This window comes from Myodes glareolus, chromosome 17, assembly GCF_982192425.1.
Source record: "Myodes glareolus chromosome 17, mMyoGla1.1, whole genome shotgun sequence".
NCBI lineage: Eukaryota > Metazoa > Chordata > Mammalia > Rodentia > Cricetidae > Myodes > Myodes glareolus.
In genome coordinates this window covers 35,792,940-35,813,430 of record NC_142042.1, presented here as the reverse complement: position 1 = coordinate 35,813,430, position 20,491 = coordinate 35,792,940, and the positions used below count along the sequence as shown (strand labels likewise).

Genomic DNA, 20,491 nt, shown 5'->3' with positions numbered 1-20,491 from the left:
CTGCAAGTATAACTAAGAAAACCCAAGGTTAGTATTCAAGGGACTACTGATGGGCTCTGAGGACATAATCCCACAGAGTCATGGCACTGGGGATCAGTGGACCCAAATGCATACGCGTAGGTCCAGCACGCTCTCCAGATGTAGACTGCTGCTTCCTTCAACAACACTGAAAAACAAGGCAGTCAGCGAAGGAGGTTGGAAAGCACTACTGAGATTGAATCACCTTTTGGGGAGGTATTTGTGATAGGATTTCTCTGTGTAACTTTAGGAGCTGTCCTGGAACTCACTCTGTAGACCAGGCTGGCCTTGATCTCACAAAGATCTGCCTGCCTCTGCCTCCTGAGTGCTGGGATTGAAAACAAATCCTACTACCGCCTATCAAGGTTGAATCATCTCGAGAGAAGGTCTTAGAAGCCAATGAAGCCAGTGTTTAAGAGCGGTGGGTCATCTCTATGCTCTCTCTCTCTCTCTCCTAACTGTACATACATAGTTTTGTAAAGAAGGCTTCTAATTGGATTCGAAGCTGACTCCATGGAGAAACCGCATGCCTGGAAGTGTAAACCTGGCTAAGAACCCATGTCTGGGAGCTCACAGGCCCCAGGGGTAACCCTATTACTATTATTCTGCTAGATGGACATAGTATCAAACTGTCCTCTAAATTCGTATTTGTATCGCTGTAGATCATCGCAGCTCTTAGACCTCGTTGGAGGAGCTTCTTCGTGCAGTGGATGGGTTAACATGGAGACTCAAAGCTGGTCAGAGTCTGTGGAGCCCTCAGCCATATCAGAGACATATGCGTGCTTTCCAATTTTCAAGGCGTAGGGCCCGTTGCAGGAGAGGTTGTGGAAGGGCTGTGAGAATCAGAGGCTGGGGACCACAAAGCAATGTCTTTGGATTAGGACAGGACCGCTGTGCTTAGGAAAGCACAGCAGCTGTGTTGACCGGCACAAGGTCATTAGTCAACATTCTGGCGTGGCAGGGAAGGGACTCATGAGACCCACCCTCCAACTGAGGAGCTGTTGACAGGTGATGTCTTTGGGGGAGAGAGAGTCAGTTTGTTAGAGGGTGTGGTCTCTGGTAGATCAACTTTTTTTTAAAACCTTATGTGTGTATTTATTTACTCATATTAAATAACGAGAGTTGGAGAGGTATCTGTGGGTCATTTCAAATCTTCCTAAATTCTTTTCTCTGGCTATTATTCTTTTCCTTTTACTGGTGTGCACATGCGTGTGTGCACGCGCACACGCACACCACACTCAGCGTGAGGCTGGAAAAAGCGTGGATGTGTTTGGAAGAGCTGTGAGTATCATGGCAGTGAGCTGATAAGCGAGAAAGAGCATTTTCCAGCATGCTGGGCACTGAGATCAAAGCCCTCTGCAAATATTTTGATAGGAGGCAGCTGTGTTATAACAGAGTGCGCGCTGACTTTCTCTGCCAGGACCTTTACTGGGTTCTGGTCCCGCTGCCCTCTACTTCTGTGACCCTAGTGGAACTATTTATTTCTTCGAACCCTGTTTCCTCCCCAGGTAGAGATAGTGATGACGCCTCTTAAACTTTTGTTATGACAACAAATAAAGAAGCCTTAAAATCTGAAACAAGTGTTAGGGAGTATTACTCTGTATTTCTTTAAAAAGAAAATGGTTGACTGAGTCTCTGACTGAGCTTCCGACAAAGCAGATGCCACTGTGCACCTGGCAACGTGGATGAGAGAAAGGAAGACACTAGAAAGGGCAAGGATGACTAAGTTGCTTAGGGGTGCAATTGTCGGAACCCACACAAGCTCCTGAGGAGTCTTACAGAAAATGAGTGTCAGAAATGTCCACCCAGGGCGACAGTCCTTCCCAACAACCAGGTTAGGGTGACCTATGGTCATCAAAGCCCCCTCTTCAGCATGGCCCACATACGAATGCCATGTGTGTGTCACTGAAGCCCGAGAGGAGAAGGAAAAGGCAGGGTGTGCGATGCAGCCAGGCCATGGCAGGTAGCATGCTTGGGGCTGGCTCTAATGGTTCCCTGGAATGGTGACTGTGGTTAGAGATGAGAACAGGAGGATTTGAAGTGATGGACAAGATACAACTCCACCTGGGAAAAGCAAAATCAAAAATACTGACACGGCACGGCCTTGGGTATTTATATTAGGTATTCTATGCCATCTGTTTGTACAAAAGGAGGGCAGGAGGCTGCAGGCATTCATTTTTAATCCCATTTTTCAGATGCTCTGTATTCCTGTAGAATTAAGGATGATAAACACCTATGTTCGTGTGTGTGTGTGTGTGTGTGTGTGTATTTATAAAATGGTCCACCTGGCTTTTTGCATCAAAGAGACAGCATGAACTGACCGAAGAACCCAGACCAAGGCATCCTCAGATTTACTCCTCTCGTGTTGCTGTAGCTTCGCTTTCCGAAGGAAGAGACAGTTTGCCAGTAGGACATTTGAAACACTGGCTGTCCCTGCGGTTTAGCTATTTTGACTTTCTCCTGAGGAAACTCTGATTTCTCTGGTGAAGAAGGGAGAGAGCAGGAAAGCAAACCAGGAATGTTCCTATTCCTGAACTCAGAGTGCTACCACTCTCCCCAGTTACACTCTATTGCTGTTGGGGTTTGGGGGAATGGAAGGAGGTTCATTAAACAACCTATTTGGAAACACTTTACAAGTAAGGAGAGCTTGTGGTCGTTTGGGTATTAAGTGTTGATTGCTAATGTCTGTTCTCCTCTCAGGATTCTCCCAGAATCAAAGTAATTCGAGTTGTTCAAATTAAAAACAAAAGCAAAAAGCGGAGCATGGTCTGCCAGATTCTATGCAGATGGGCGCAAAGACCTCCTGCTAGCTCCCGAGTGCTAACCACTACTACCTTACAGGGAGAAACCGTATGAGCATCCAGGATCTGCCAGATGAACTAGCCCAAAACAGAAGTCTTGCTTTATTTATTGGATTGTCTTGTATTGGAAGGCCTCTTATGAAAATTATGACCGCTCTCCTCCCTTTAGGGCTTTCACTATTTTATTTTGTATTTTATGAGATGCTTTTTCCATTCTTTTTTCGCTTGTAAGAAACAGAACTTTAGTTGTTTTTTCCAAACAGTCAAATTTTCTGATCCCATTTATTCTATCCTGTCCCATTGTTTTGAAATATATGCTTATCTTAATTTATTCTTATATATGTTAACCAGTCTGTGTTACTGTTTGGTAACTGGTGATTCAATTATTGCCCCTTTTGTTTCTTTCATTTTCTTAGTTTTATGTATTTATGTTTTTGGAACATTCATAATCACTTCATATTTCATTGTAGAATCTCACGGAGTTTGGATTATGATTTGTCTCTATAATCTGCATAGAATATTATTTAAAATCATCTAGTTATGATGAGATAGAAAAGAGGAACAAACGTTTGAAAAGAGCAAGATGAGGGTTGCCACATTTTTCTTCAGGTGAGGGGGCAACCAAGAATTAATAACCTCAATCTCAAGTTTGGGTACTCTTAATCAGTGATGGGCTGTTTAGGAGCAAGCATGGAAAGTGATTTGCATGAACCTCGGCTGCCACTGGTTTTGCAAGAGGAGAGTAAAGAGGGGTGGTGGAGAAAGAGACAGAAAAAAACACTTTCATTTTTCAGTAAACTTAGGATAAAAATAACTGGTTTCCCTTGATTGAAAAGTTGCAAATGGTTTGCTGTTTTTGCTACTGTAAATATTTTTGTAAAATGAAATTATTGATGTGTCTGAAGAAAACTAAATCATAGCTGACCCCTGTATTGTGATGTGTGTATATCTACTATTGTGCTAGGGATGCCTTCCTAGTGACATTGAGCACTCAGTGGTACGAAGCCCTGTTTTCTAAGTGTGTGTATTTTCCTGTAGCATTTTCTTTCTTTGGAATTCAGCATTCCCAACTGCACTCCCCAGAGAATCTGGAAATGTTGGTGCACATCCATCTGGCAACTGAAGGATTTGTCAGAGTGTGGGAAACTTCAGAGGTTATTTTCAGGTTATGACATTTAAATATTTCTCTGCAGGTCCAAAGCAAAGTTTATCTTTTAAAACTATAAAGACACCAGAGTCTTAGTCCTCATTTAGAGAAGAAATTGCTCCCATCTTTAAAAAAATAGCATTTGAAATAAAATCCTGCGTTTGAAAATTGAAGAGCTAAAATTCAGATGAAGCAGCCTGAATGTTTCAAATTACCTCTTGGATTTTTTCTTCTTTTACTTAGTCATAAAACATTAAAGAACGCCTTAAGGAGAGGTCATGAGGGTGAATCCATGGATATTGTAAAACAAACTTTTGAGAGCTGGGTGTGGTAGTGCATGCTTATAATCTTAGCACTTGGGAGGTAGAGGCAGGAGGAACAGGATTTCAAGGCCAACCTCGGCTACATAGGGAGTTCAAGGTCAGCATGAGCTGTGTAAGATATTGTCTCAAAAAGAAAGCATCAAAAAATAAAGATAACACTCTTTTAAAATTTATATTTTATGTGTATGTGTGTTTGGTCAGCATGGATTCTATGCATGAGGTGCCCATGGAAGTCAGGCACCAGACTTCTTGGAACTAGAGTAACTGACCATTGTGAGCCATCATATGAGTGCTAGGAATCTAACCTGAGTCCTCCAGGAGACAGATCAGCAAAAATACTCTTAATCACTGAGCCATCTCTCCAACCCACCTGAAATAGTAATCTATAAATAATAGATACATATAGTCTGCGAACCCAGGCTTCAGCAAGGCTATCCCTGTCTACCCTGGGAATAACTCTAAGTTCTTTTTTCTGGGGCTTTTCAGTCTCAGGATGCTGCGTATTCATACCAAGTTTCTCCCATCCTTACTGTCTGCTTGAAGTTTCTCCCATCCTTACTGTCTGGTTGTTGAGGAAAGACCCAAAGAAACCGTATAAATCCCAAGGATACTCAAGGTCAGCTGCTGCAGCCAGGAAGACATGCTGCCCTGTGCATTGGCTGAGTATGGGATGGTCTCATCAAAGGCTTTTGGCTGCTATTTCCACAGTCCTTGTCAGCATTCAGAGCACTCCCTGTATTTCCTTCAGGCACATGAAACTGGACCTAGGCAATGCTAAATGAGTTGTTATTTCAGTCAACACTCACTGACCCCAACATGTGGGCAGATGTGGTAACCGTGTTATTCAAGAGTTGCCGGCAACCACCCATTCGGCTGCTCTTATCATGCATCGTATGTATGGTCAACCACAACGCATTATCTGAATCTCAAGGGAAGACCGTGAAAGTAAACATGAAATAGCAATGTAGTTTTGGAACATACCACTAAGTAGAATATACATATTTGAGCTGAGTAAGGTGGTACATGCCTTTAATTCCTGCTCTCTGGAGGGAGAGACAGGAGGATCAGGAGATCAAGGTCAGCTTCAGCCGCACAGGGAGATCTTGCCTCAAAATATCGAGGGCCTGGGATTGAGATTGCTGGCAGTGAACTGCTAGCCTTGAAAGCCTGAACTTCTGGCCTGAGTTCAATGCCCAGGGCCTGCAGTTTAAAGAGCTGGGTGTGGCGATGCACACTCGCAATTCCGGAGCTGGGGACGTGAAGACGGGAGGATCTCTTGGTGCTCTCTGGCCAACCAGCCTAGCCTCCTCGGTGAGTTCTGGCTGGCAAGGGGTCCTTTCCCAAATGATGAAGCAAGCAGAAATAAAGGGACAGCAACCGGAGAATGAGAACTTCCACATGCGTGTGCTGGACACACACTCACACAAACATGCACGCACATACATAGCTTTAAAAACAAGGGCTAGAGTATTGCTCAGTAGTAGAGCACTTGTCTAGCGCAAGTAAGGGCTTGGGTTTGATTCCCAGGCTTGTACACACACACACACACACACACACACACACACACACCACATATCCACCCACCCCCTACACACACAGAAAAAGAATATTCAGATTTTCAGTTTTTACTCCTCTTGACACTACCATTACCATTTTCTCCATCCAGTCTTAAGTCAATTTTATCTTAAAAAACATCTCTTTCCTTTTTTGTTTTGTTTTGTTTATTCGAGAAGAGTGTCTCTGTGTAAGTCTGTCTGGCCTGGCCTGACTGGCTTGAAATTTGCTCTGTAGACCAGGCTGGTCTCAAACTCACTGAGATCCACTTGCCTCTGCCTCCCAAGCACTAGAATTAAAGGTGCGAGCCACTATGGCCTATCTTTTCCATTTCTTTATATCCATTGGTATTATTAAGTTCATGGTTCAAGCCTCCTTTTCTCATCTGGTCCCCGGGAGAAGCCTGTTGAAATAGTCTCTCTCATCTTTCCAATATTTACTCTACTTGTAATATTTACCTGCTTAAAGAGTTTTCTGTGGCTCATTGGCCCAGATCATTGATTTTAATTTCTCTAACCTTGGTCCTTACCCATGCTTCCTGCCTCACTCCGTTGTTCATCCGTTGGTGCTTTGTCTCCTACTTCACAGAGATTCTAGCTCTGGTCTTTCTTCCCAGAGGCGATCGTGAAGACACTAAAGAACAGAAGCCCACAGCGAGAGCATGACCGCTCACAACGCTCACTACCAAGGACCCAGTGGTGAGCAGCAACTCTTGCTGCTCATTTCCAGTCTCCTGAGCAGGACCACCTCCGTAGGGAGCTCCGACGATGCTCCCTACAGTTCCCAGAGGACCAGCCATTGAGCCAAGGTTGGAAGGGAGGCGCCCTGTCCTTTAGAAAGGTTTATGGACCTGATCTTTTTCAGTACTCGCTCAGAGATGAAGCATTCACAAGACAGGCACTGCTCGCAGACCTGAAACGACCTCTTATGTTTTCTAAGATATTCTTGAAAAACCCACCACCTCATCTCTGGTTGCTCTATAAACACTTTTGTCTGTTTCTGTTTCCCAGAATTTTATCAGTAAAAGACATCTACCCCGCACACAGGCCCACCAGCAGATCAGTTTTGTGACCAGCCTTGATCTTTTTTTTTTTATTATTTTTATACTGACCAGGAAACCTTATGTCCTGAATTGACCTAAAAGTATGAGGAAAAGTTCCAGCATCTTTTCTAACAAGAAGGAAAGGAAATGATACACGGGCTACTCAATGCAAAACACTAACCTGGCCTTAAGGGAATTCTAAAGAAGGAGTAGACACAATCGCTGTCTGCAGAACTTAGAGCTGGATGTGGACGTTAAGATATGAATAGTTAGAATAATAACACTTACTAAGCAGTTGTAGTCTGGATTGTGTTCAAATAACAAACACCGTGGGAGTGAAGAGAAGAGAGCATGTTTTTTTCCTACATGGAAATGGGTCCTTTTTTTGTAATTTTATTTTCTGTTTATTGGTGTTTTGTATGCTTATGTGAGGGTGTCAGATTCCCTGGAACTTGGGAATTGAACCCGGGTCCTCTGGAAGAGCAGTCATTGCTCCAATTTCTCTCTGAGCCATCTCTCCAGCCCATGGAAATGGGTCTTAAAAGATGGTGTCCGCTTTAATCCATCAAAAGAACCAGCGTATGTGATGGATACAGAGGACATAGAAAAGGAATTAGCATGTGAGAGGCCCTAGGTTTGTGCTTTAGAAGCAAGGGAATAATAATAATAATAATAATAATAATAATAATAATAATAATAATAATAATAAAATAAGAGAACATAGGGAAGGCCTCAAAACTGGCATAAGGCTAAAATTGTAATTGTATCAACCTATAAAAAAGAAATGTACCCAAAAGCAGCATCAAAGAGTTAAACCAGAGATATGTAGCACTCTTAAGTTGCTGAACCGAAGTTTAATATAACCAGAGCAGCATTTAAAATTGTTCCGCAATTTGAAACAACCTCCAAGTCCCATTTAATCAGCTGGAAGCACAGCACTATCAGTCCTCCACTTACGGGGCTGTTTCGGGAGGAATGATATTTACATTGTGAACACTTATTATGTGTCCTAGGTTATCAGGTATTTCTTTTTAATCATGGTAAAATACAGATAGCAGAAACTTGCCATTTCAAATAAATTGCTTTTTAGAGTGCAGCTCATGGCTACCGACTGCATTCACTTTGTTGTAGCGCCCCATCCATTTCCAGAATGCTTTTCCTGTTGCAGATCTGAAACTGCACTCCTTGAGTAGCGACCCCCACTTCCTCGGCTCCCCGGCCTCTAGCAACCGTCAGGCTTTCAGACATGACTACATGAATGTGGTCACTGGGACTGGTTTATTTCATTCGGGATGCCTTCAAGATTCATCTGCGTTTTAGCCTGTCTGAGAATTTCTTTCCCACTTAAGACTGGATAACATTCTATCAAATATCTTATATTGTTGTTTCATCATGAGAAATTGGTTAATGACGTTAACGTGTCCAAAATAGCACAGCTGGCTAGAGAAAGAGCGTGGGGTGGAGGTGGAGGGTGCTGGGCTGATACACCCTAATTCCTAGCCCACCCACATTCCCTGTGTGTCCTACCTGATGCAGGCCAAGGGCTGTCCCCACACCTGGCACAGAAGGGCTACCGTAGGAAGGTTTTCTATTGTTTTTGATTATCTAACATCTTTTCTTCTTCCTTTAAGTGTTTGTTTATGAATGTGTTAAGTGCAATTGTGTGTGTGTGTGTGTGTGTGTGTGTGTGTGTGTGTGTGTGTGTGTGTGAAGGTCAAAAGGGCAACCTTAATGCCATCTATCTGCCTTGCTGTTTGAGACAGGGTCTCTCACTGGTCTAGGAGCTCGATGACTACACTAGGCAGTGCCTTCTACAGTTCTCAGAGGACCAGCCCTTGAGCCAGGGGTGGAAGTGAGGCGCTCTGTCCTTTAGAAAGGTTTCTTCTTCCCCAGTGCTGAGAGTCCAAACATGGGCCACCTCACTTGACTTTCAAAAATGGATTCTAAGTATTAAACTCGGGTCCTCATGCTTATAGGGCAAGAACTTTATCAACTGAGCCTCTCCTCAACCTTAAGGTAGTCTTCAAAATGTTTCCTCCTCCCCCCATTTCTCTCTTCTTCCCTCTTCTCATCCTCCCGCCTCTTCCTACCAGTGCTGGGGTGTTGAACCTAGGGCCTCCAACATGCTAAGCTTACGTTTTTGCCACTGAGCCACACCACCAGTCCATAATCCCCCTCTTCCTTGAGGAACGCCTGCTGTACCACCCACATGAGACCGGTCAGATCTGCACGCCTCATCCTTCAGCTGTGGCTGATTCCAGAGAGGTCACGTGGGTGTGGTCATGTCCTTTCCAACACTCTGAGGAGGGTGTGAGCCAAGAGTTACAGACGTCCACTTTAATCTTAGTGGGGAGATGGCAAGAGAAATACGATTCCGAGTGGCATCTGAGTTCCTAGATCTAGACCTGAAGCCCATTGCCTCTGTCAGCTTCCCAGAGACACGGGGGAATATACTTCTGAGCTTTGTGTTTAAGCTCATTGCAGTTGGGGGTCTGTAACTTGTCAGAGAGAGAGAGAGAGACCTGGCGAGCGTCAGAAAAATCAAGCACAGAGAGAAGAAAACGTTAGGACCTGTGGGATATAAACAAGGGGGAAACACCGGGGTCCTTCAGATACCTGGTGACCAAGGATGAAGCTACTTATAAAAAGGTAGAAGAAGTTGCCATGGGGAAAGATTCAGACTAGAAGGTGTCTGGTATCACAGGAATACAGACTTCTGAAGCCTGCTAGCCACTTTACCGGTCTTATAGAATCTCAACCTTGTGAACATATCCAAGATCTATCTGTAATGGGGCTTTGGGACTCTGACCTTTATCCCCACAACCGCACTCAGTAAGCTACTCTGAGTTTTTCTCCCAAGCTCTTTAAAGTTTTTCCTTGTCCGTGAACCTCCTCGTTTGTGCATTGATCATGCACTCTGGTGATGGCTTGTGGTACGTCAGGCATTGTCAGGACAGTGATTAAAAACACCCATGGTTCTCCATGTTTAAGGAGTTTTTGTTTAGTGGAGAAAACAGGCAAAGAATGGAGCATCAGCCAATAGATTATGATTAAAATGGTGTTAAGGTCTATGAAGAAGAGAGGAGGTGTTTCAGAAGAGGGCAGCATGAGAGGCCTAGAGACTGGTTTACACGGAGGAGAGAGGGAAGAAGGGAGCATATCTTCCCTGGGAAGTAGCTTTGGAGCTGAGTCTGGGCCCAGTGAACTGAGAGAAAGGTGGAAACCTGAGGACCTGGTCCCACTGCCCTTAAGAAATAGGTGAATCACCATGAACAGTGGAAGGCCAGGAGGCTTCCACACGCAGGGTCCTCGGAGCGCAAACCGATAAAATTGGCAGCTTAGGGACTCCAGAGTCACCTTGCAATGATCCTATGCATTTATTCACTAGTTCAAGCACACATTAAGATTTTTTTTCATGGAATTTATAGATGAGGAACATTTTGTTAAAAGTTGAAGTTTTGGCTGCCAGTGGACGCTTGCAGTTTTAATGCTGGAAGGCTGAGACTGGAGTAGCTTGTGTTCGAGGCCAACGCTGAGCTCTGTAGAGCGCTGTAGCAGGACCTGACTCTAAATAAAGAAAGACATAGATGACAGAGTTAATTAAACTGAAATGAATCTGGAGGTATCTGGGAGATGGAAGACAGCCTCCAGCCAGTTCTCAACAGGAGGGTGAATCCAGAGATTCGCCATAGTGGACTTGAGGAAATCCGTTCGACACGACCTAAGGGGAGCCTTTAGAAAGATTCGTTGCAGCTGGAAGTGTGGCTCCTAGTGAGGGACATTTGTTCTTGCAGAGGACCCAGTTCAATTCTCAGCATCCACATGGTGGCTCACGGTCACCTGTAACTCTTGTTCCAGAACCCCACACCCTGTTCTGGCCCCAGGCATGCACACAGTACACGTATGCACAGGCAGGGAAAACAGTCAGACACTTTAACCTAAATAAATGTTTTTGCTTTTAACTTAAAGAAAAAGATTTCTTTTTTAAGGCTCTTACCCTAGGGAGCTTTTTTTTTTCTGTTGTTTTTTACTCAGCTAAATCCAGTCCTCCTAAGCAAAGACAAAAGTCTTTTGCCCACATAAAACTAAGCAGCATGGTAGCCCAACACCAAACACAGTGTGGCTGCCCAGTCTCTCCAGATAAACACAAGGAAAGGTCATCCAAACACAGGAAGACAGCCATCCCCTTCCCTTTTCCTTTGCCCCCTCCCCTTCCTCCCCCTGCTTCTCTTATCCCCGAGGGTGGACCCAGCCTTTCCCAACGTTTATTCTGAGAGCCCCAGCTCTCACAGTGGAACGTGCTTCAGACATGGGAATACAGCAGCCGGGCCAACAGGGAAAACCAAAAATATAAACTGAGATATTTGATAGATTTCTGTTCTCCCTTCCCAAATTGTACCAGAACCGTCCACTAGTGCTGCTTTTACTGTTCTTGATGAAACTCAACCCTTTGGGGGAGGAGGGCGGCTGAAGTTGATAGAATTTGCTGGTTTGCACAAAAGTTGGTCTTGCTTAGAATCCCCGTGCCTTTTGCCTGATCCAGCACAAGAATGCAATAAATGTTAGAAAACAATAACCAAAGAACCCCACCTCTCTCAAACACTGGCAATGAGTTTAACAAGTTCCCCTGATATTACAGGGGAACTCAGAAGGCTAAATTTCCTTTCAATTTACTGCTGGAACTTCGTCAATAAGCAGGAATTCTAGAGCCTATAAATAAAGAGGCATTTTATCTTCTCCCGACACATTCTCATCAAAATCAGTGGCAGGAAAATAAACTTCTCATCACTTCGGTTTTCACTCCTCACTGGAGAGGGGGACAAAAGATTCCTGCTTCGGGATCGTGAGCCCCAGTGATTATAAACCCGTATTTGTGATGAAATGTTCGGAACCAATTTCAAAACAGACCCAGGGTTTGAAAGCAAAGCATGATGGTGACCTTTCTCATTAGCTGTTGCTCAAACAAAGATCTGTTCCAGCAATATCCGACGCTTCCTTCCTGCTGGGCCTCCACCCCATGCCATTTAAAACAGTGTGCCTCATCCAAACGGGAGCAGGGGGTGTGGTGTGGCTGCGTGTGAGAAACACGGTGTTTAGGCTTTAGTATTACTTTTGAAGGTTTTTCATGCTGTACTTGTTTTGTTTCCATGAGTTTATTGCCATGAGTTGGGGGTCATCAGATTAGCTATGAGAACCAACAACAAATGAACTCATTATATGTACCGTTACTCTTCTGTTTCTCTTTTTGAGCAATATAGTTTTTGTTGTTGTTTGTTTGTTTCTTGTTTTCCAAGACGAGTTCTCTCTCTGGCAGATCAGGCTGCCCTAGGGCTCGCTGTAGTCCAGGATAGCCTCAAATTTGCTTGCAGTCTACTTATTTCTGCCTTCCAGATGCAGGGAGGGACGCTCGGATGGGCTTGATGTGAATAACTGCCAGGCTCAGTTCACGTCACAGGTTCTGAATCCCAAGGACAGAGAGTTTTTTAGCTCATTGCTCTTTGGTATTTTTTTATGAACACTCTGGGGTGCAGAAAACAAGCAAAGATTATTTTTTAAGAATCATTTACTTGTTTTGTATAAAACGTTATTAGCATAAACAAATACAAACCCCAGCAAAGAATGTGAGAGAAGAACCATAGAAGGGTTCAGAGAAAGGGAGAAGGGTCGATGCTCCTGAATTAGGTAACAAAAGTTAAAGATGGTCACAGTCAAAATTATCTTTTTTAAAGATTTATTTAGTTTTACTTTATGTGTGTGTGTACTTTATCTGCATGTGTGTGCGTTTATTTCATGTGTTTGCAGACATCAGAAGAGGGCACTGGATCACCTGGAAACAGAATTACAGAGGGTTGTGAGCCACCATGTGGATGCTGGGAACCGAATCTGGGTCCTCTAGAAGAGTAACAGATCCTCTTGACTGGTGAGCCATCTCTCCAAACCCCAGCGTGATAGACCAACAAATAATGAGAATTTTGCTACCGACCAAACAGCCATCAATCCGTAACTAAAATGACAATAAATCTTAGTGCCACTCTGAATGAAGTCATTTATAATTTCTAAAATCAACATGAATTTGTAATAGAAGAAAATCTGATGCACGGCATTGTACAAAACTTTTCATTGCTTTACCACACAATCGGAGAGAGAGAATCTGCTCCCAGCTTTCCCAATAAGGGCCTACACTGCTGAGTAGGCTCAGCTCTACAGCAATTATTGAGACCAGAGAGAGAGAGAGAGACTCAGGACAGGAACTATTTGTTCTTCTTCAATAATGAGGCTAAGAAAAAGGGAGCTCTTATTTTCCCAAATAAAATCTGGGCGCTCCAAAGAAAGAAGAAAAGGAATGGTTAGCAGAGAGACAACCAACTCAGGGCTCAGCAGGCATTGTCATGGGGATCAGATGGGATGGATGTGCGGTAGTTTTAAGAGTGCTTAAGGACTGGAGAAGTGACAGCTGCTGCCGGACGCATTACTAAAAAACATTGTAAACGAGCTTAAAATTTTAAAAAAGAATTTATTGGTTCATATAACCCGAGAGTCCAAGGGCAGAGATAAATTCAAGCATACGAATATTTTCTTTCCATATGGTTCCCTGCGGGAGATGGCTGCTAAGTCCCAAGCCCATCTCTTGGCAGTGGAAGACTCCGTAGAAAGAGAGACCCTGACAATGTCCATGGATCAGAGTTCCCGGAAGAACTGTACCAGGTCTTGCTTGAGTCTCAACTCATCCATTAATCACCATGGATGGGTAGGAAAGGAAAGTAGACTACCTGGCTTGACTATGCCTCACTTGCAGGATGAGCCTTGCAAGAGACAACACAGAAATATTGTCAGTGAGACAAAGATTTTTCTAAACCAAACGGAGGTATTGAGGTTGCTATGGAGAGCTAAGTATGCTGAACATGATGGCAACATGTGGACGCTCACTTAGACTCTAGTTTAGATTTTTTTCTATTACTTGCAACCAAAAAGGTTTAGACTAAGTTTACCAAAACCATCTGCTTGGACATCGTTCTAGTTCTTCAACTTTTCATCTTTTTGGGTTTTCAAGACAGTGTTTCTCCGTAGCTCTGGCTGTCCTGGAACTCATTTTGAAGACCAGACTGGCCTTGAACTCAGAGATGCTCCTGACTCTGCTTCCCAAGCGCTCGGATTAAAGGTGTCTGCAGCCATTGCCTGATCAACTTCTTATCTTCTGAGCACATTTGTTCAGCTACTCCTTAGAAGGGTACTCAGTCCACACAGCACTCTATCTTCTCTGTAGTTACAGCCTCCTACTTTTAATTTCTTCCCTCTGTCACTTAAACTAAAGGTTCATCATTTCAAAAAACATCTTTGCTCCTTTTTGGTTAAAAAAAGAAAAAAGAAAAAAGAAAAGAAAAAAAGGTAAATTTTGTAAAAATTCATCCCATAATCTTAACTGCTAGATTTCTCTCTTCTTGACCATGAATAGTCAAGGAACAGAGAAGACAGTTTCACAAAAGACAGTTTGATTCCAATGATTCATGATCATACCTCCCCAGGACCAATGGTAATCTTTCTGCATTTGCTCTCCAACGAAAGCCTCAGACCTTTCTCACTATTCTCAGGCCTTTCACCAGCTTCATCTCCCATCTTAGAAATCGTGGATGGGGGCTGGAGAGATGGCTCAGAGGTTAAGAGCATTGCCTGCTCTTCCAAAGGTCCTGAGTTCAGTTCCCAGCAACCACATGGTGGCTCACAACCATCTGTAATGGGGTCTGGTGTCCTCTTCTGGTCTGCAGGCATACACACAGACAGAATATTGTATACATAATAAATAAATAAATAAATATTTTAAAAAAAAAGAAATCATGGATGTTCTTTGTTTTGTACAAAATGAAACTGGCAAACTTTTTGTAAAATATAACTTATTTTCTATCTTCGCCTCTCATAATATTTCCTTTTTTCTTTCCTTCCTCGTTCCCTCCCTCCCTTCCTCCCTTCCTCCTTCCCTCCCTTCTTTCCTTCCTTTCTTTCCTGAGACATGGTCTCATTGTGTAACTTAGAAGGACTTTGAATTTATGACCTCCCAAGTACTAGAATCACTAGAATTCCCTACTAGGTCTAGTTAACCTTTTCTACCTGTGCCCTCTCTGTTTATCTAAGACTTGAATTGTGACCCTCTCTTCACTTGTTCGAAGACTGCAGTCTCCGTTTCCCTGTCTCTGGCCTGCCTCTCCCATCCTCCAACCACACCAAGTTGGAGAGCTCATGGTTTACCTAGCCAATGCCTCCTTTTGATCTTCCTCCATTCTTCTCCACACTGGGACTGGCCAAAGTCTGGAGGAGAGAGTTCCACAGACACCTGCTTTCTCCTTTCCGGTCTCCTTCCGGCAGCGGATCTAGAGAGAGAAAAGCCGGAGAGAAAATCTGCTTCCGGAGCCTTCCGAAATGTCATTGCTGTTTAACTGAATTTTCTTTAACCCAACTCCTGAATTCTATATGTTTATCTTTCGTTCACCCTTTCCAGTGGTTTAGCCACGGGCGAGTAACCTGTGGTCCAGCAGATAGCTCCATACCCATGCCACCATACCACATGGGTGGCCCTCGTTAAGCCCAGTGGGTCACCAAGTACAAACAGAAACAACACAAAAGGACATTAAAGAAATATGGAGACTTGATGGAGGAGAGGAGATGGTGGGGATAGGAGGAGGATAAAAGAGAGCGGGGAGGGCTAAGTGTGGTCAGAATAGTGTTTATGTACATACACATACATACATGTGTGTATATTTATATGTGTATGTACACGTATTTTATATATATATATACACATACATACATACAAAAAACTATCAAACAATAAACTAATTTTGAAAGTACAAGTAAGAAAATTATTCCATATTTCTTACCCTGGGGTACTTTACAATCCTTTATCAGGTCTCTATCTTATAACTATAATAAGTAGTTTGTCCTCCTGATTCTTTGTTTCTTTCTTTTTATTTAGTCAGTGTGTCTGCCACATCATACATCTCCATCCCATTCATCTCCCCATCCCTTTGCATCCACCCTCTGTCTCTGAAAACCCTTGCCCAATAAAACAAAGTTTAAGAAAAAAAAAGGAAAAAATTAAGAATCTCGTCAAGGAAGCTGCAGTGTGGCAGAGTGAGTCACACAGTAAACCCCTTTGTCTGCCCTCCTAATTCTAATGTGGTCTTCTGTCTCTACAGAATATGGAATCCGCGTTAGAATCCTAACGGGCATGTCATCTGTTTCCTGTTGACTCTCCTGCTGTGATGAATTGTTTGCATCAGCCTATAAATATGCTCAGGCATCCTAGATGCACACGTCCGTCATCCTTTCCTGTTGTCTGTCAGTGTTAGCAGCCTGCGCGCTTGGCTACATGTTCTACCTTATCATCACTCAGAACCGTTCCGTCTCTGAAATCCTAAAGTCCAGCGTCTAAGCACAACTTGCCTACAAACGAGTGAGTATTTCTCAACTGCACTAAAGGCAGTGAGCACCTGGACAGTGCTCTACATTTCCTCCCACTTTGTTCTCATTTCCTTCTCCGGGCAGCTTAGAAGCCAGAGACCCCCCACCCTTGCCGCCTTTGTCACCAAATCCCTTCCTTTTCGATCTTTCACAAGCCTGTGTGGCAAAATCACAAAACCGCGCCAGCTCAACCGCTCATCTTCTCTACCTTTTGCCCCACAGCTATAAAGAACTACAGATATTTGTAGCATGTGGTGCCACTATTCTTTTAAGATCTCTAACGTCACCCGGCTGCGGTGGTGGTGGATACCTGTAATCCTAGCACTTGGGAGGCAGAGGCAGGCGGATCTCCGTGAGTTCAAGGCCAGCCTGGTCTACAACGTGAGTAGTTCCAGGACAGCTAGGGATGCACAGAGAAAATCTGCCTCAAAAAACAAACCAAAAGGAGAGAGAGAGAGAGAGAGAGAGAGAGAGAGAGAGATCTACAACACTTTCTTGGAATTGGAACTGCCCATCTCATCTGGTAGGCAAGAAGCCTGCCACTGAGAACCACCCCAATTGTCTCATGTCCTTCATGCTCTGTCTCTTGGAGATAGCCTCATCCACCGCCAATGGTCACTAGTATGACCAGCCTGTACATCGATGGTGCGGGAGAATTGTCTGTATTCTGTCAATCATGTTGGTGCGGGAGAATTGTCTGTATTCTGTCAATCATGTTTTAAATAAACGCTGATTAGCCAGGCAGGAGGTATAGGCAGGAAAACCAGACAGGAAGTGGAAATGATGCAAGGAGAGCAGGAGAATTCTGGTGAAGAGGAAGTTGATTCCTCGCACTCCTTCCCAGATCACCGAAGCAGGAGGATGTGAGCTGCCCCACTGAAAAAGGTACTGAGCCACATGGCTAAAATAGATTAGAAAAATGGGTTAATCAAGATGCGAGCGTTAGCTAATAAGAAGCCTGACCTAAAGGGCCAATCAGCTTTATAACTTACGGAGTTCTGTGGTTGATTTTCTCTGGGACTAAACAGCTGTGGGGTACTGGGAGGCACAGAAAACACAAACAAGCCGGCCCTCATGTTACAGAATGGCGCCCACGTGGATAACTGCATCCACAGAAAACCTGAGAAGGCTTGGGAAAGACTAGAGTAAAGCATTTTGGTTTTCAGCCGTAGCAGGAAAAAAGCTGCGCTGTTTTAAAATGTCGGCTTTCTGGGCTGTCCTGCCAGGGAAAAACTCTGACTCTTTCAAGCAGGCAGTCCGGACTATGGAAACACTGTTGCAGCTTGCTTCCTGGCAAGGACCTTGAAAAGCCACAGGAGCTTTTGACTGTTGTTTTCTCCATATTCCTTAGCAAATTAAAGACCCACATGGTCAGAAAGAGAGAGAGAGAGAGATATACAGTAAAGAGAAATTAAAAAAAAACCTCTAAATGATTTAAAATCCTTAAAAAAAAGAAAGAAAGAAAGAGAGTAATTGGATATGGTGGCACACACCTTTAATCCCAAGGCTTGGGAGGCAGAGGCAGACAGACCTCTGTAAATTCAAGGTGTGATGGCAGACACCTTTAATCCCAGCACTGGGGAGGCAGAGATAGACGGATCTCTGGGAGTTCAAGGATAGCCTGGTCTACAGAGGGAGTTCCAGGGCAAAGATATGCAGAGAACCTGTCTCAAAAAGCCAAAAGTTAAAAATAAAAAAATAGAGGTTAAAATAAAGCCACGTAAAGATGGAAAATACACAGAGAATCTTGATACTGTATGCTATTATGCTCTCTTTGAATTGTTTAAATGCTGAGAAAGGAGCAACAGCTGCTAAAAGATGTTTGCTTATAAATGCTGCAGAATTAACCCAAAATAGGTATTTTGAAAATACCTTGGCTTCAGAATTGAAGTCAAAAGGTATGTTACTTTGGAGAAGAGATTTTGCTTTTGTTTCCACAGAAAATGAGAGGCTCTGGATTTATTTGGAGTTAAGAAAAATCATCTTTGACCAAAGGAGACCACCTGAGCAATCTCCGGTAGGAACAGATGGCCCAGATGTCTGAGTTATTCATCCAGAACAGATTCAAGACTGCTGCCTGAAGATGATCAAGACTCACAGGATACTTTAGTCAGGACTTGATCATAACTCTAAATTTTCTTTAGGTTCCCATAAGATTACCAGCACCCCCAACCAGCTGGAAGTAGTCTGGAATACTACACCCACATTCCCAAAAATGGGCTATGGATATTTTCCTTTGTTTTTTTAAAAAAAGGGGGAAAGTGGTGCAGGAGAATTGTCTGTATTCTGTCAATCATGTTTTAAATAAACGCTGATTGGCCAGGCAGGAGGTATAGGCGGGAAAACCAGACAGGAAGTAGAAATGATGCAAGGAGAGCAGGAGAATTCTGGGGAAGAGGAAGTTGATTCCTCCCACTCCTGCCCAGACCACCGAAGCAACAGGATGTAAGCTGCCCCACTGAAAAAGGTACTGTGCCACATGGCTAAAATAGATCAGAAAAATGGGTTAATCAAGATGTGAGAGTTAGCTAATAAGTAGCCTGACCTAATGGGCCAATCAGCTTTATAATTTATAGAGATCTCAGTGTGATTCTTCTCTGGGACTAAACAGCTGGGGGGCAGGGCAGGACAGAAAAACACAAACAAGCCAGCCCCCTCATGTTACACATCGATGCTTGGTAAGTGTCAAATGTTATCCCTAAATTCCAAACTGTTGTAAAAATTGATGAGTCTTTTGTTCGCGTGTTTGATCAGCAGCCACAATGCAATCCGTTCTGTACTAAACAGCACTCTCCGTTCTAGGCTCAAGCCCTACTCTTTCATGTTGAACGGCACGGCACCGTTTTCCACTGTCCTAGTCTCTGAAACCCAACTTTCTAGAACCGTTTTACTAACACAGTAATTCCAACCTAGTCGTGTCTTTGTTTGCTTCTGTTTTGAGTCAAGGTCTCGCTATGTGGACCAGGCTGGCCTTACACTCAGAGAGATCTACCTGCCTCTGCCTCTCTAATGCTTTAAAGGCACAAGCTACCATGCCTTGTGGGACCCGTTCATTTATTATTGAGACCTTGTTGAATCTGTTTCTTTCTTAGCAGTTCTAAAACTTACTCCCTTTCTATTCCTTATGACCTCGTATCTCATATTCTCTCTCTCTCTCTCTCTCTCTCTCCCTCTCTCTCTCTCTCTCTCTCTCTCTCTCACACACACACTTTGGTTTTGATGGTTTCATTTAATTTTGATAGACTTTAAATTTTAAATCATCCTGCCTCAGACTCTCCAGTTCTAGGATTACAGGTACACCCACATGCTTGGCTCTCACCTCACTATCTCTTGCTTGTAACATTATATGCTTTTAATATTATAATGTTGTAACAGCCCTCTAACCAAGCTGTTATTTTTCTAATCTACCCCTCTCCCCAGCAACGAAATGATGATTGCAAAGCTAGAGTCTTACACGAGTTCTCTCTTCAGAAGCTTCAGCAATCCTGCGTTGTTCGGGATGCAGAACCCGTACACATCAACATCCTCTAAAAGCTCCCATGTGGTGCAAGCTCCTTTGTTTGCAAGAAATAAAAAAAAAATCTACCTGTGGTGACCTCTAGTGAAAAAGGAAGCATTTTTATTGGAAAGACGCTGTAGAAGTTCATGGGGCTGAGAGACAGACGCCAACAGCAGAAAGGTCCCCAGCTCTACTGTGCTGGTTGTGCCCTGACTTGGGTGACTTTCTCTCTCTGGGCGAATTTGTTAATAGGATTCAACTAAAAAGACTCTCCGAGTCTATGTCCCTCACTTCCATTTTCAAATTTCCAGAAACAATATATTTATTGGCGCAAAATGATCAAACGGTTAATCTCTAGATACATAGTAGTGTGTGCAAGGGAATCCACGACACAGATGTGGCCATGAGGATCTCTGCCTGCTATGCTTAGGCATCCTGCAGCAACTGGGACTCACTGAGAGCAGACTGCGTGTCTTAAAAAGTCTTCTGTATTCTGTCCTTTCGACCTTCCAGCTTTTTTTCTCCATCGATCCTTGAGTTGCATTTTATTTTGTAGGGAATGAATGTTTGGGTCTCCCCCAAATTCATGTGCTGAAGGCCTCAACCTCAGTGTGATTGTATTTGGAGATCATTCAAGGTAATTATGGTGAAATG

The 20,491-nt window shown here is 43.6% G+C and overlaps 1 long non-coding RNA gene across 1 annotated transcript; it reads left to right on the top strand.

The window, feature by feature from the left end:
* On the top strand, window positions 1-20,181 carry LOC146891220 (uncharacterized). The gene is made up of 3 exons (XR_015735316.1): window positions 1-234; window positions 16,074-16,330; window positions 19,759-20,181. It is a non-coding gene; the product is annotated as an uncharacterized LOC146891220 (long non-coding RNA).
* The last annotated feature ends 310 nt before the right edge of the window (window positions 20,182-20,491 follow it).